At 40.7% G+C, this 17,363-nt stretch overlaps 1 long non-coding RNA gene across 1 annotated transcript in view; it reads left to right on the top strand.

The window, feature by feature from the left end:
* The window catches only part of LOC141374734 (uncharacterized), a 33,096-nt gene extending 16,484 nt beyond the window's left edge, over window positions 1-16,612 (top strand). The window contains exons 2-3 of the long non-coding RNA XR_012381853.1: window positions 13,843-13,910; window positions 16,470-16,612. This is a non-coding gene — a long non-coding RNA (uncharacterized lncRNA). The remainder of the gene's footprint in view (window positions 1-13,842; window positions 13,911-16,469) is intronic.
* Window positions 16,613-17,363: the final 751 nt, after the last annotated feature.

Here is a 17,363-nt window from a genome sequence, read left to right as displayed (position 1 = left end):
CGAGAGTTGAGGAGAAATAAGAAAGGAGATCCATGGAGCAGCCAGCTAAGCAAGAGGAGACCCAAGAGAGAGTGGTACGGGAGGCCAAGGAGAAAGAGTGTTTTAGGAAAGTGAGACAGAACAACTGGTAATCAAGGACAGCATCAAATGCTATAAATAGGTCAGATTGGATAAAATCTGAGAATTGGTTGTCTGGTTTGTCAGTGTGGAGGTCATTGGGGACCTTGTCATGAACTATTGGGCCAAGTGAACAAAATCTTGTTGGAGTGAGATTGAAACATGAGAGGAGAGAAATTTAAGGCAGTACAAGTGCACATAACTATTACTGCAATTTGTGTTGCAAAGAGGAGCAGAAAAATGAGATAATAGAAGTGAAGACATGTTTGCATTCTGATGGGAAATCTTCCATTAAAGAAGGAACCACTGATGATGCAGAGGACAGAGAACTGTCTCATCAGAGTCTATAAGAAGGCAAGAAGAAATAGGATGCAGTGCATACATGGAGGCTTGGTCTAGTTGGTAGCAGTAATGATTCTGTCAACAATAATGGGGGAAAGCAGAGTTGATGGGCTCAAAAACAGTTGGGTGAATGTGGTGGAGATGGAGCTTGTTCTTTTCTAGTTTTCTCAGTAAAATAGTAGGTAATAGCTCCCTCTAGGACCATCCTCTCTTGCTTCTATGGGACATGCTCTCTGTCCTCAAGTTCTTCCTCTGTCCTTCCTGTCATCTCTTTCATTCATCTTCCAGGTTTTCCATTTACTCTCTAATTTCCTTTCTCCCTCCCCACCCTCCCTCCCTGCCTTCCTTCCTTCCTTTCTTCCTCTCTCATCCTCTTCTTTTGTTCTAATTTCTTACTTCAGAAATAGGGTATGAAATGACAGAAGGAGAAAAAGGGGAAAAATGACAAGGGACTCCATCAGCTGTTAGCACTTGGTGGAGATAGGGAGTGGTGTCCCTGAGCATGAACTGTGGCTTTGCTACCTCCTCTCTTGCCATTGTGTTCCTGGACATTCATGTTCTAGTCACATAGACAGAGCTGGAAGTGGGGAGAACAACACTCTCTTAGGAGAGCCCTCGAAATAAAACTCAATGGCCAAATTTGATCTAGCACATTCAGCACTTAGTAGACCACCTTTTCTACACAAGGCCAGGGGTGGAAGCTCCAGGAAGGCATATCAAAGCAGCAGAAAATATACTCTTGTTTTTCAAGAAGATAGAGGAAGAAGACAGCCTTCAGAAAAGGGCAGTGGGAACGTATGATGCTGCCCAACCAGGGCATGATTCCCCCCTGGAAATACCTTCTGACTTCAGAAACATGTCCCAAGTGCCTTGGTACAGCCTGCCACCGAGTTGTCAGCCAAAGGTCACCCCTAATTCCCTACTTGGCGAGAAGTTTTGGCTGTGGGCTTATCAGTCTCTGTTTATATAGACCATAATTATTGAATATTGGACTTACAAGGGACTTTGAGAACATCTTTATAAAATGTATTGTTCAAATAGATAGGATGTCACTTGGGGGTTATTTTTATAGCTGAGGAAAACAAGAGTGAGAGAACATTGAGAGGGTTGCAATGATTTTTCTCCAGGCCATCAGAGGGTAGATAAGAGAACTGGTTCCAGAGCCTTCTAGCGCCACATCTAGCCCACCTTCCCCTATCTCTGGCTGCTTCTCCTGAGCTGAAGACTCAGCTAGAATCAATTGGATTGAGAAATTTGCTCAAGGCTCTGGAGAGTGCTGGAGCTTGAATGGACATCCAGTTTCCTGAGGCAATACCTTCTCTGCCTTCTGCTCAGGTACTTCCATCCCTGTCTCATAGTCCATTTGGCCCTCGAGTGTGGGTTCAGCCCCACCCCAGCCTTGGGGACCAATTAGGCTCAGAGGCAGAGAAAGCATAATGTTAATGAGATCCAGGGTTCATAGCTCAGCAGTGATCCTGCTCTGATCTCATATGTAGGCTAAGTAACAAGTAGCCACTTACCTTGCCACCCTGTGATGAATACCCTGCCTCAAAACTCAGTTTGACCATCAAAGCCCAGAGGCACTATCCTTTGTTTCTCCCCAGCATATCCTCTGGGTTGGGAGGAGCTAAGGGAACACAGAGTGTTCTCTAGAACAGAACCTTCACATGAGCTATTAAGTGTACAGATATAGGTCTGGTTCCTTTAAAAAAGGTATCATTTAAGAAATAACAGGAAACAGGGGCACCTGGGTGGCACAGTCGGGTAAGCATCTGACTCTTGGTTTCCGCTCAGGTCCTGATCTCAGGAATGTGAGATTGAGCCTCATATGGGACTCCATGCTCAGCGGGGAGTCTGCTTGAGATAGTCTCTCTGCCTCTCTCTCTGCCCCTCCCCCCACTCCCTCTCTCTCTCAAATGAATAAATAAATCTTTTTAAAAATATTTTATTTATTCATTTGAGAGAGAGAGCTTGAGCTAGAGAGCACAAGTGGGGGCACAACAGAGGGAGAAGCAGGGTCCCCACTGAGCAGGGAGCTAAACGCAGGGCTGGATCCCATGACCCTGGGATCATGACCTGAGCCAAAGGCAGCCGCTTAACCGACTGAACCACCCAGGTGCCCCTAAATAAATAAATCTTTAAAAAAAAGGAAAAAACAGTAAACATAATATGGACAAATTTCAAATTTAAACAATACGGAAATTGGAGGGGGTGATGCCTGGCTGGCTCAGTCGGTAAAGCATGCAACTCTCGATCTTGGGGTTGTGAGTTCAAGCCCCATGTTGGGTGTAGAGATTACTTTTAAAAATATATTTTAAAAAATAGAGAAAAAAATACAGAAATTGCCGAAGCAGGAAGTGAATTTTCCCTTCTTCAGTCCTAACCACAGCTTTTTAAAGAAGAATCCTTATTAACTGTAGGTATAGAAAACTTTCAAATTCTTCTCAGTGCTAACTAGACATTTACATACACATGTATCTATACACATTTAAGGAAATAAAGCGTTTACCCCCCTCTCCCCCAAGGGGGATCATTTAAAAGAGATAATCTTTCCACGTCGTGGCCATGATATTTCATTTTTAGTGGTTTTACAGTATTCCATTGTATGGATATGACATACTTTATTTAAATAGTGCCATAGTAAATGGATATTTAGGTTGTTTGGAACTTTTTCCATTATAAACATTGCTGCAGTATGCTTCCTTGCCCATATATCCTTGTGCTAGAATTTTGGAACCTAGACTCCTAGAAACAAAGTGCCACATGGTTTGTGCATTTTAAAGTTTGGTAGACACTGCCAAACTGTCCTTCTCCCCAAATCAGGTGCCAATCTGCACTCCCAGCAGCAGTGTACAAGTGTACCTCTATCCTCATACCCGTCCCAGCAATTTGCCTCCTTGTGGAGGTCTGCAAAGAAGCAATCTGTCAGAGGCAGAAGAAGCAAATGAGACTCTTTGTACAATGAATTCACCAGACACTTTGTTGAATGCCAGGGCTCATTCTGCTGATCTGGCTGCCTAAAGGGAGCCCCTTCCTCTCTCTTGGCTCCATGGGGAGCCCAGCTGAGGAATGGTTGATGAGGGGCACTGGGGCACTCTCCATTTTGAATTAAAGTCTGCTCCTCAGTCCACTGCTACTAGGGCACAACATGGTCTGATGGCTGGTAATATGCTCTATTTGTATTCTGGCTGGGCACAGGTATTAGAACCAAGTGTTTATTCATTTCCATCAGGGAAAGTCTGCGGGCACTGGGTGCTCACCTTGATCTTTAATTGCAATCATAAAATCAAAGCTCCACTGTCATCTCAAAGGCTCATTCAGACTCCAAACTTTAGAAGGTCTATTGGCCTTCAATCCAAGTATGTAGGACAGGTGGATGCCTCCATGACAGGCTCCCTTCCCATTGCTTTCCCCCCAATTTAAAGCACAGTGCAAAGGAAGAGAAAGCCAGTGTTTGCAAAGCCCAAGACTTTAAAAGCACCAATAATTTGCATGAACAACGATGACCACTTTTGTTTTTAAGACCCCTTAAAAGACTTCATTTCTTAAACCAAAACCAAAGATTAATCTTTCTGGGCTGAGTCTTTGGAAGAGAACATCTACAAATTTATTGAGAGGACTTCAAGCTGTAAAAATAATGTGCAATTCATTTTAATGGGTAGTAAAAGGACCCAAGGAAAATAGATCTTTTCATACATATAGTAGATGCTTTTCAAAGGAGATTCACTTATTCCCTTATGATGTTTTTTTTTAAAGAAGAGTTTGTTTATTTTGTGAAGTTGACACATTTACAGTAAAAAAAAAAAACTCAAACCGTGCAATGACCACCCTTGAAGCTAACTTTGCATATATCTTTATACATTTCCATATAATACATTCCAGAGAGTAAAACTGGTGGATTGAGGGAATTTGTACTTTTAAAAAAAAAGTTTATTTATTTAGGGGCGCCTGGGTGGTTCAGGCAGTTAAGCGTCTGACTTCAGCTCAGGTCATGATCTCAGAGTCCTGAGATCAAGTCTGCATTCAGCGGGGAGTCTGCTTCTCCCTCTCCTTCTGCCTCTCCCCCAGCTCCTGCTCTCTCTCTCTCTCTCCCTCTCAAATAAATAAATAAATAAAATCTTTTTTAAAAAGTTTATTTATTTGGGCGCCTGGGTGGCTCAGATGGTTAAGCGTCTGCCTTCGGCTCAGGTCATGATCCCAGGGTCCTGGGATGGAGTCCTGCATCGGGCTCCTTGCTCAGCGGGGAGTCTGCTTCTCCCTCTCCCTCTGCCTCTCCCCCTGCTTGTTCTCTGTCTCTCTCGCAAATGAATAAATAAAATCTTTAAAAAAATAATAAAAAGTTTATTTATTTAAGTAATCTCTACCCCCAGTGTGGGGCTTGAACTCACAACCCCGAGATCAAGTGTTGCATGCTCTACTAACTGAGCCAGCCAGATGCCCTGGGAATTTGTACTTTTTAAAGTAGTTTCACACAGCTTGCTAAATTACCCTTTAGAAAGGTAGTTACAATTGCATAGCAAATTTTGAAAGTGTTTATTTCCCCATATGGTAGCAGACATTGAATAGTAAAATTAATGTTTATCTTTGCTAACTTGATAGGTGAAATGAAACCAATTTCAATTTGCATTTCTTTATTAATGGAGTTTGACATTTTTTATACATTTTATGGCCAGTTCATATTCTTTTCTCTTTTAAAAAATTGGAATATTTATTTATTAATAGTAACCATTTGTCATATATGTTGCTTATAATTTTCTCATTAGTTTTCAATTTTTGTTATTTTAATTAAATTTACTTAATTATATTTTTGCATTTCCCTTTAAAAAATGAAAAATTCACTTTCTATTTTTTTAAAGATTTTTTTTTTTCTTGAACACCTTGTAAACTCAGGGGAAGGGCAGAGGGAAAGGGAGAGTCTTTTTTTTTTATTTTATTTGTCAGAGAGAGAGAGAGAGACAGAGCACAAGCAGGAGGAGCGGCAGGCAGAGGGAGAGGGAGAAGCAGGCTCCCCACTGAGCAAGGAGCCCAATGCAGGGCTCGATCTCAGGACCCTGGGATCATGACCTGAGCCGAAGGCAGACACTTAACTGACTGAGCCACCCAGGCATCCTGAAAAATTCACTTTTTAAAGTAAACTATACTCCTTAAGTGGGGTTCTAAATATTTTTTTTAATTTTATTTATTTTTGAGAGAGAGAGAATGACAGAGAGAGAGAGAATGAGAGGGGTGAGGGTCAGAGGGAGAAGCAGGCTCCCTGCCGAGCAGAGAGCCCGATGCGGGACTCGATCCCGGGACTCCAGGATCATGACCTGAGCCGAAGGCAGTCGCTTAACCAACTGAGCCACCCAGGCGCCCCCTTAAGTGGGGTTCTAACTTACAACCCCAAGATCAAGAGTCACAGGCTCTACTGACTGAGCCAGACAGGTGCCCCCCCAAATTCATTTTTTAAAAATTAGTTAATTAATTTTTAAATTAACATATAATGTATTATTGGTTTCAGAGGTATAGGTCTGTAATTCATCAGTCTTACATGATACCCAGTGCTCATTACATCACATGTCCTCCTTAATGTCCATCACCCAGCCACACCATCCCCCTACCCCCCGCCACTCCAGCAACCCTCAGTTTGTTTCCTATGATTAAGAGTCTCTTATGGTTTCTCTCCCTCTCTGGTTTTGTCTTGTTTTATTTTTTTCTCTCTTCCCCTATGATCCTCTGTTTTGTTTCTCAAATTCCACATATCAGTGAGATCATATGATAATTGTCTTTCTCTGATCGACTAATTTCGCTTAACATAATACCCTCTAGTTCCAACCATGTCATTGCAAATGGCAAGATTTCGTTTTTTTGATCACTGAGTAATATCCATTGTATATATACACCACAACTTCTTTATCCATTCATCTGTTGATGGACATCTAGGCTCTTTCCATAGTTTGGCTATTGTGGACAATGCTGCTATAAACATTGGGGTGCAGGTGTCCCTTTGGATCGCTACATTTGTAGCTTTGGGGTAAATACCCAGTAGTGTAATTGCTGGGTCATAGGGCAGCTCTATTTTCAACGTTTTGAGGAACCTCCATGCTGTTTTCCAGAGTGGCTACACCAGCTTGCATTCCTACCAACAGGGTAAGAGTGTTCTCCCTTTTTCACATCCTTGCCAACATCTATCATTTCCTGACCTGTTACATTTAGCCATTCTGACTGATGTGAAATGGTATCTCATTGTGGCTTTGATTTGTATTTCCCTGATGCCAAGGGACCAAAAATTCATTTTTAAAAAGATTTTATTTATTTGTTTATTTGTCAGAGAGAGACAGAGAGCACAAGTAGGGGGATCGGCAGGCACAGGGAGAGGGAGAAGCAGATTCCCTGCTGAGCAAGGAGCCCAATGCGGGACTCGATCCCAGGAGCCTGGGATCATGACCAGAGCAGAAGGCAGCCGCTTAACTGACTGAGCCACCCAGGCGTCCCATCAGAAATTCATTTTTAAAGGGGAATTGATACATGTATCCTAATGATACTGAGAGGTAGTGGGTAGTGGCAAAGTGCAGATGGCATCCTTGACTGAGGATACAGAAGGATCTGCTTGGCAGTTACTCTGCCAGAGGCTTTGAAGATATTCTAACACTATCTGCTTAAGTATTTCCCAAAAGCAGTGGAAAGAAAACCCAGTTGGAAATACCTGACTACAACACAAACTTATTTTTCATTGTTTCTCCCAAAGTTTTGTAAATTGCTCAGGTCACTTACAGCTAGGGTTGTTTTGAGGGAGACTTTGGGTGGTTATTACATCTGGGCTATGGAAACAAAAACATAATTGGATGAGTTATCTTTTACTATCATTTGGTTTCTTCCCTGCCCCCTCACCTCAAAAGGCTTCATGTCTAAAATCTGCCCAAAGATCAAATGTGTGGTCCATTACATAAGGGATTGACCTAGATTTAGCTTTACTTGACAATTAAAAGTTAAAGGCAAGGAACCAAACCAAAAATAGAACAACCTTGAAAAACATTATCCCAGATTTTGGTGTGCTTGATTTATAGTACTTAACAGATAGTGGTGGCTGAATAGGAAATCTGTATTCATTTGGGCTCAAATTGCTTTCAAAATTATAGGGGAATATGTTCCCTACTCAAAAGAATGCTCTACTTTCAAGAATCTTAATAATTTAATTTTCTAGAAGCAAATAAATATTGTATAAATTGGGGGGGGGACATTTACCGTAGGTCAGTGTTCTTAGCTCTTTTTTTTTTTAAGATTTTATTTATTTGACAGAGAGAGAGATATAGTGAGAGCAGGAACACAAGCAGGGGGAGTGGGAGAGGGAGAAGCAGGCTTCCTGCGGAGCAGGGAGCCCGATGTGGGGCTCGATCCCAGGACCCCAGGATCATGACCTGAGCCAAAGGCAGATGTTTAACGACTGGGCCACCCAGGGGCCCCGATGTGTTCTTAGTTTTTGACAAGAAGATATAAATCTATGTATTTTATATCTGTATATATGCTTACTTTGCTTGATATGGCTGCCGACTCCCTGAAATCACCTCCCAAGCTTTCTCCAGTCTTGAAGGAGGAAATCAAGGACACTTTAGAGTGGTCTGGGAGTTTTATGTCATGGAGAGGTATGATCCTTTGCATAAATACTTCAACCTCTTCTCAGGAGGATTGGAATGAACCAGATGAATATAACTATACTAAAACCAACAATAGGGACTCCTACTTCAGTCCATAGCAAAGCAAGATTGTGCTCTTAATTCCCAAACTTACTCATTTAAGGGTCAATCTAGTTTTGAAAAATCATTCCTTTATTTTTTAATAAGTAATCCACTCACATGGTAGAAAAATTTGCAATGTACCAAATAGCATACTCAGAAAGATCCATCTCCTCCCCTTTCCTGTATTACCCAGTTCCTCTTCAAAGAGGCAACTATTATTGCGTTGTGTATCAACCTAGAGATATTCTACGTAGTCATGCACTTATGCAGGTACACACACATATTCTCTCTGCACCCACTTCTTCACCATTTCCCCATAACACTGTCTCTTTTCTCACTTAATTCTGTATCTTGGAGATGTATTATTCCAATCCTCTGTATTGAAGTGCCTGATTTATTTAAATAGTTAAAAACAGTCTTTTGCTATTACAAACTAAAATGTAACAGTAAATGTTTTTAAATATACATCATTTTGCCTGAGTACAGGTATGTTTATTGGACAAGTTACCAAAAAGTGGAATTGCTAGTTCACAGGGTTTATGCATTTTTTTTAATTTTGAAAGATAATCAGGCTGTTTGATTAAGTAGAACAATTTAGCAGTTCTTATTTAATAAGATCATCCAGCTAAATAAACTAGTAGTGTCTAATTGGTCAGAAGGGACCTCAAAGTTTCCTTCTGAAAATGTCTCAACCCTGGGTGCAAACCATAAATCTCTGGAATGCATGGAAAAGGTATCACACTTGGTGATAGGGGGCCCACTTGTCAAAAGCAATGTCAAGGTAGACTCACAGAATGCTGCAGATTCTGATGGGCAATAGTAAGTGACCTTGGTGGCTTTGAAGTGTGACCTACAAGGTCTGCCAATGTTGTACACGGTAGGTGGTGCTGCCTGCTATGAATTAGGCTGAACCATGTGTAATTGTAGAAATTGTAGATGTTAGACCATTTTTTTACCTACAAATATTGCAATTTTCCTTTTCTCTTCATTAGTGGTTCAACTAACATTAAGTTCGTTTGTTTGTTCAGCATTCTAGGGAGAACTCCTCAGGGAACTGGGGGATTTTTCTTGGGGGAGGTGGGTTTTGATCCCGGGAAGTGGAGAGACAAGAGTGAGTATCAGGAAAGTGGACAAGAGCATTACAAATCAAGGGTATAGAATGCCTCAGGGTATGAGCCCGCATAAAAGGTAAAAGTGTGAGTCAAAGGACTGATGTCTCAAATTTCTATAAATTTTCATGAACTGAAGCTGACATCCCAGTTCCCTGTGTAAAGCAGAAAACCGTCATGCAGCAAGAAGGATTGCGTGAAGGCAGCGGTGGCTTACCTCCCCAGATATGTACATCTGGATCAGGGTTTTAACCTCAGAGCAGAAGCTGATGGGGATTGAAATTCTGGTCCATTTTGGGATTTGGTACTGAAAACTTCAGTTCAACACTGCAGTCAATATTTGCTCTACCGGTATATACTTCAAAGTAGCCCTGAAGTTCATTATCTTAAATGGTTGCTAAGGGCTTGATTATAGGGATTTGCCAACACGTGGAGAAGAGTCATCCTGGAACACTGGGATAAATATATAGTGAGGGAAAGAGCATTTCCTTTTAAAACTATAGATATAACATCCTTTAAAAATTGTAGCTATAATGTAAAACCTTAGAGAGAGTTTAGAAACAGAGGGGAAAACCCCACCTATAATCACCACCCTCACAAAACAGCTCTAAATGTTTGCATAATTTTTCCTACTCCTTGATCATTTGCTTTCATATTTTTATACCATTGCAGTCATAAGCTTTTCTCGTTTTACATCTCAGTTTTGCTAATTATCGTTTTAAGTGGCTGCATACTAGTCCCTGGAGTGGTTGTATTATAATTTCCCTATTCATTCTCCCCATTCTCAGACGTCTCAGGTTGCTTCCAATTTCTTGATATTAAAGTGCCTTTAAATCTCTGGGCCTGAAAATAGGCTTCCATCCACAGTTTTTTCTTATTAAAGTAAATTATCTGCCACATGGCTTCCCTCTGTCAACAGAGAAATCTATTTCTCTATTTTATTAATATTAAAGGTGATAATATGTATAGCAAAGTACTTAGAACAGTACTTGGCAAATACTGAGTGCTATATAAATGTGAATTATTATTTTTACCAGTCAATGTATTTTGTCACCAATGTCAGAAAAAGACCTGTAAATAAAGAAGTGGGAAGAAAGACTGTCGGAGACCTGGGGAGCCAATTGGCTAATTCCTTCACTTGCCCAGAGACTCCTCACCCACAATTGACTCAGTCAATAAAGAAAATTTCAACTCAGCTCACTGCCAGAAGGCAAAAATTTGGGGACAAACAGCAATTTCCCTATACCAGCAAAAATGCCCATGGAAAACCTTCTGTTGCCATTTTTTCCTTACTGAAAGAGGCTGTGAATAACAAAGGCTCAATTTGAGACTATGGCTCATATCACTGATGAGGTTTCTTTGTTTCCTGGGCTATCAGGTCCTGCTAAAATTAGCTAAATGTCTCTTCCCCTCCTCACCCCTAAAATAAGAACTGAAGTTGGAGATGGGGTCAGGATGAAACATAAATGATATGTTTCTTAGGAAATGTCATTAACAATTAGGAAATTTAATCCCTTCTCAAACATGAACAATACTGATTCAGGAAGCTAGGAACTATTCTCATTAAGAGAAAGAAGTTGCAACATAATTACATAATTTACCTAAAACTCTCCAGGGTTTTCCCACTACTTTAGTACAAAATCCTAAATTTTTTCCCCCGACCTTTAAGACCTTGAAGGATCTAGCCCCTGCCTTCCTATCTAGATCCCTCTCTCCACCCTTTAACCCCACTTCGTGGCTTGCTTTCTCACGACTTTCCTTCCTTTAGGTCCTTGTCATGCTGCTTCTTCTGAATGGAAGTGTCCCCTTTCTGCCCAAACAGTTCTCATCCCCGTCTAACACTACATTTCTAGTCTCAAGCTAAAACACCTTGTGCTTGAGGGAAACCTTCTCTAACCGTCAGAACAGGTTGGGTACCGTGTGACATGCGCCCGGAGCGCCCTGTCTTTTGTGCTACTCATTATGATTGTTATACCTGTTAGACTGTAAGTTCCATGAGTGTGGGAGACTCAGTCATCTTCAACACTGTTTCCCCAGTGCCTAGGACAGAGCAGACCCTCAAGAAACGTACAGAGAATGAACTAAATGAAAGAATAAATATTAGCTTTACCTAAGCTTACATTAAACATGCCCTTAAACGTGCAAATTATTAAAAAAATTTTTATTTTAAAATAAGTTCTGGTGTACAAAAGAGCTCCAAAGATAGTAGAGAGATCTCGTAAATCCTGCAACCAGTTTCCTCTAGCATTAACACTTTACAGAACCATACAACATTTATTGAAACTAAGAAATTAACATTGATACTAATCAGTAAAATACAGACTTTATTAAGATTTAAACCAGTTTTGCCATTAATATCCTCTTCTTTCTATTCAGGATCCAGTCCATGCTACTTTCAGTTACTATGTCTTCTTCGTCTCTTCCTATTAATGACCTTTTTTTCTCGTTTTTCTTTCTTTGTCTTTCATGACCTTGACATTATTGACATTATTTATCCCTCAGTTTGGGTTTATCTGATGTTTCCTCATGATTTCTGGAGTTATGGATTTGGGGGATGTATACCACAGAGGTGATGTGCCCTTCTTATTCTATCGTGTTAGGGGATACAAAATGTTGGTATATCTTATTACAGTGATATTAACCTTGATCACTTAGTTAAGGTGGTGTCTGCCAGACTTTGCCATGTAGAGTTACAATTTTTCTCTTTCTATATCTATTTGCTAGAGGCAAGTCATTAACTTGAGTTCACCTTGAAGGGAAGGGGAATGAAGTGCCACCTCTTGGAGACAGAAGGATCAAATAATTTGTGGACACATGTTAAAATCACCACCATAGGGGTCCCTGGGTGGCTCAGTTGTTAAACGTCTGCCTTCGGCTCAGGTCATGATCCCAGGGTCCTGGGATCGAGCCCCACATCGGGCTCCCTGCTCAGCGGGAGGCCTGCTTCTCCCTCTCCCACTCCCTCTGCTTGTGTTTCCTCTCTCGCTATGTCTCTCTCTGTCAAATAAATAAATAAAATCTTTAAAAAAAAATCACCACCACAATTTATTTTGGGGAGATATTTTGAGTCTATGCTACTATTCTGTTTCTCCTTAAAATTTCATCCACAGGATGCCTGGGTGGCTCAGGTGGTTAAGCGTCTGCCTTCAGCTCAGGTCATGATTGGGATTGAGTCCCACGTTGGGCTCCTTGCTCAGCGGGGAGCCTGATTCTCCCTCTGCCTGCCGCTCCCCCTGTTTGTATTCTCTCTCTCTCTCTCTGACAAATAAATAAAATCTTTAAAAAATTTCATCCACTAATTTTAGCATTCATCAGGGATCTTATCTCCCCTGCATCAATTATTATTATGGTGTCTATGGATTCATTTTTGTACAAAGAATGAAAATTCTTGCTCATAAACTAACTGAAAGTATTGTTCCTGCTGCAGAGTATTCATCCCGGAGGAATGAGAATGAGGGATTTAGGGGTTTTGCTTTTTCTCTTTTTCTAGCTGTAACTTTGAAGTCAAATCATAGCCCTTAATTTACAAAGTCAGTTCTCAGTTTTCAGCTCAGACTTTTTTTAAAGAAAATTAAGACGAAAGAGTGAAAGAAATCAGAGGAGGTGCCATGAGCAAAGTGGGGTGATTAAATAATTAGACGGAAATTAACAAGTGACAGAGAGGGTTGTTGTGTTTTCAGTTTCATCAGCAAATCTCAGCTTCTGGAATCTTAGATGTTACTCCATACACTAAGTCCTTATCCCTCACGCATGCTCTGTGGCATCATGAAACATATCACATGGTCAGCTCTCTCAAGAGAGGCCAGGATGGTGAGAGAATGGAGTGGCAGGAACTTTATAAATAGTAAAGCTCCTACAAAGGGGAGAGATTGGTATTATTATTATTATTATTCCAATTGCTCAATACAAAAAAGCAAAAACTTGGCAACACAATATTGTCTTGTTTCTTGGAACCAAAGTGGAGAATAACTTTGTCTCCATCTGCTCAGGACACTGAAAACAGGCCGGCTCTTTACTGAGTGTGTAATCTCGATGGGAAGTGGGATAGAATGAGATGGAAGCCACACCAGGAAGAATCCTGAGTTCTATATTTAAAAAAACGGCAGGGGCTCTGGAAAAGCTTCAAAATCAAGAGAAAAAAAACCCACAGTGATATCTGAATACTGAAGTGGGATTGTTAAATATTCAGAGGATGAAAAGCATGCAGATAGGAAACCATTCAAAGGATCAGGAGAAAGGTTATTATATGACTAAAAAAAAAAAAATCTTTCCCCCCTCCCTTTAACAAATATTTCCTAACAGTACTGTGGAACCTTGACTCTTGACTCTGGGCTGCACCTTGCATTCCAGATGACTTGTAAAGCAATGATTTATTGGTCTCAAAGCCAGTGAGCTTGGGAGCAGTTCAATAAGACTGTGGTCTGTGTGTCCTGAATCATTATTCTACCTGGCAACCTTATGACAGCTGCTGAATCTTGGAGAAGCCAGGAGAAAATGATGTTGATTTATAGAGGGAATGGAATTGTTTGTCAATGAAAATATAATTGTGCTTCTTCCAGGCTCAGGCATCTATAGGATACCAGCTCAGCCTTCTCTGACAATTTAACAGAGACTAAAATTTGGAAAAGTGAGTGTTGTCTTAAAATTCCTTAAGACCTTGTACTTTTGTTAAATGTTTCACTATAGTTCTATTAATACACTTTCTATAAGAGAAGTAGTATAAACTTCTCCTTTATGGTATATAATCTTCTGCATAATGGTAGTAAGTGATGCTCCAGTGGTGAGTGGGATACATAGTGTACATATTATATATCTTTATAAGACTAGTTTTGTATTTTGTAAATAATCATAATGCTTGCCTATGTGTACATATGTGATATGACATGCATAGTTTCATTTGCTCTTTCCAACAACCATGTGCTTAGCACATTTTGAAAAATGAGGAAACTGAGACTCAGAGACCTTAAGTAACTTGGTTAAGGTTAACCAGACAGTAACAGCTAGTAGCCCAAGACTGGAATGTGGCCCCTTGCGTAGTCTTTCCACTGCACTGGCCCCTCCCGATGTAGTCTTGTTCTGCTAGCTTCCTGTGACCCATTGAACAATAAAAGAAGTGCATGCATCGTGGACTTTGGAAGGATCAATCAAAAGCAATTCTATTTTCTCTACATTAAGCATCAAAAAATTAAAAGCCATTCAGGCTTGTACCGCAGATAGACAGGTAATAAGCTGTGACCGCTCTTAAGTGGAGCTTCCCAGGAAGATGCTCTCAGCTCTGGGTGGCAGACACATGAATAAATAGTCAAACCCCATCATAAGAATAATTCTGCTCAGGACTGGGATGGGACTGCTCAGGGAAAGTGGGGACGATGCTCCAATGGACTCCAGAGTCCAGAAGTTCAAAGTCAGAATAGGAAGAGCCTTGGGTGGGGGCACAGAACCTTGGGAGGAGATTTAAACCAGCAGAGAAAGTAATTACCTGAGTAGGAAATGGGTTGCAATTTACTTTCTCCAAAGGTGTACATTCTTTGGTTACTAAAAAGGCATTTGCTTTCAGTACAATAAATGGAGTTCAGACAGTCAATGGATTTTTTCATCCTTGCAATGGATTTTAAAATCCAAATGATGTGACTTGGGCTATAATTTTTTTCAATCCTACTATTATATATATATATATATAAATATATATACATATATATATCTCCCTAATTTTTAATTTGTAATATAATATATAATATAATACAAAATGTGTATCTCTAATATATGGGGATTAAAAAGTATATATGTTACAGATGTATGTGTTATATTTTTATAATTATTATATATTATTATAATGGGTTATATGTTAATGGTCTTATATCCAGTAAGTTAATGTAGGGTAAAATACCTGTTCAAAGCACCAATTTTGTTCTAATTAGGCCTGCAGTCTAAAGTTGCTTGTAGGAGAAATTAGGACAAGTTTTAAGCTATTCTAATTCGATGCAGCCCTTATTAAGAAGAGGATCCGGTGGAAAGAGTGAATGATATAATCAAATCCCAGTAATTATTTATATCCACACATTCAATGTTTATAATGCTGGTCTTCCAAGTATTTCCAAATATACAAAAGAACTTTTATTTCTTGAAGGCCTTTATTGAAGATGATTCCGAGATACCAATAAGGCTCAAGATTTGTTAAAAAATGTGAACATTTAATATCCACAATAATAAATAAACTACTCCTCAGAGGTCAGCTAAGTGAGTCCAGGGGTCCTGGACAGTAATCCTGGGGCCTAAAAGTCAGTATCTCACCCTCTGCCATGTGTGAGGGTAGCTTTTGTTTACTGCACCTGGTTTTAGATTCCTTCCCATCAGGGAATTACCATTCCCTAGGAGGTTGCCAGGGAAATCTGGGAGCACTTGTCCACTCTCTGACTGGGCTTCGTTGGGAAGCAGAAGAGCCAAGGTGGGCTAACTCCTCTGCTAGGATTCATGGGGTACGCAGGTTTCCCTCCCTGAAAGACTAGGAGATCTAAGACCCAGTCACACTACTTCTTAGTGTCTCCTTTCTCCTCTTGCCCATGGCAGGCCTTTAAATATTTAAGAACTGAAGAAGTTTTGGGAGAAAAGTGTAACATTGAATATTGCTGAGAGATCAGAGTAAGGCAGTGGTTGAGAAGGTAAGTATTTTAAAGTAAAAAAAAAGTGCACTATATAGTATTCATGTTTTTCCTCTTTGAGCCTTTCTTTGAGTCTGCATCACGAGATTAATTGGGTGTTTGTGGTTAGCCCTCAGTGAGTCACAGGGTGGGCCTCAGGACCTCTACTTAAAACAGGCCCGTTGGAGCACTTGCTGACCTTGGCAGTCCAGGAACGTTCTGTACAGAGCTGCACAGTACCCTGTGGCATGAGACCATTCACATCCCCAGCTTCTTCTAAAATGCCTTTCCAGGCAAATACCACTCCACATTGCTGGCTTGGGTGCACTGGGAGAAGGGGAAATGGGGCTCCAATGTAAAGGTTCTCATTACATTCCAATATTATGGAGATAACTCCAGAAAAACTCACTTTCAACAAGGTTTTACCTTAAAGGTTTTTTTTTTTCCCTTCTGCTTCCTTTGCCCAGATGAATTCCAGAAAACTTGGAGAGATTTTTGCCTATCACCCTAGTAAAGTAGAATTTCATTTTTCTCCTTGTCCTTTGCAGATAATGACAGACGAGCTAGCTGTGTTTCCAACGGGCTCTGATTCTGCATTTTCTACAGCATAAAGGAAAAACACTTCATTCCTTTTGCAGAAATGCAATCCCCTGAGGTCAGCCCTTAAAAGCTGTTTTGATCCATGGATGTTGTTGCTGTCAAATGCTCCAGCTCCCGAACTACCATTCTGCATTTTCTCTCGGACCCAGAACTCCAGGGTCAGACCTCCTGACCCCATAATAAAGCATTTATTCCTCTCTGAGATGAAGCCTCATTTATTTTTTCCTTATTTCTCCTTGGCAATGATCTCTATCACTACCCATAATCTCCCAATCTTTTTCAATAACATCTTGTGGTTAAAGCCAGTTGGCGGGACACGTGGGGGGTTTAGGCGTTAAGCATCTGCCTTCGGCTCAGGTCATGATCCCAGGATCCTGGGATCAAGCCTCACATTGGACTCCTTGCTCTGTGGGAAGCCTGCTTCTCCCTCTCCCACTCCCCCCTGCTTGTGTTCTCTCTCTCGCTGTCTCTCTCTGTGTCAAATAAATAAATAAAATATTTTAAAAAAATAAAAAAAATAAATCCAATTGGCTCATGTTGAAGATAAAGGAAAGGTAACCAGGCACAGAAATATCACCCTTGGATTAAAGAAGGCCAACTTTCAGTAGGCTGATGCTTGAGAGACTTTTGATGGGGAAAGGTGGATATTGACCTAATATTTCAGTTAAAAAAAATTCAGATGTGAGGGTGATCTGGCTGCGACATCTGTCACCCCATTGATCGCCAGGGTTGATTTGGCTGATCTGGCTGGCTAGGCAGGTGTCCCCTTCCTCCCTCACCGCTCCATGTGCGTCCCTCCCAAAGCTGCGTGCTCGTTCGAAGAGGACGACCTTCCCTGATAG

Source organism: Callorhinus ursinus, unplaced genomic scaffold (genome assembly GCF_003265705.2).
Source record: "Callorhinus ursinus isolate GAN/ISIS: 27379988/994484 unplaced genomic scaffold, GSC_fseal_2.0 scaffold21, whole genome shotgun sequence".
Classification (NCBI taxonomy): domain Eukaryota; kingdom Metazoa; phylum Chordata; class Mammalia; order Carnivora; family Otariidae; genus Callorhinus; species Callorhinus ursinus.
Note: the sequence above shows the minus strand (reverse complement) of the source record. Positions and strands in the feature narration are given on the sequence as shown.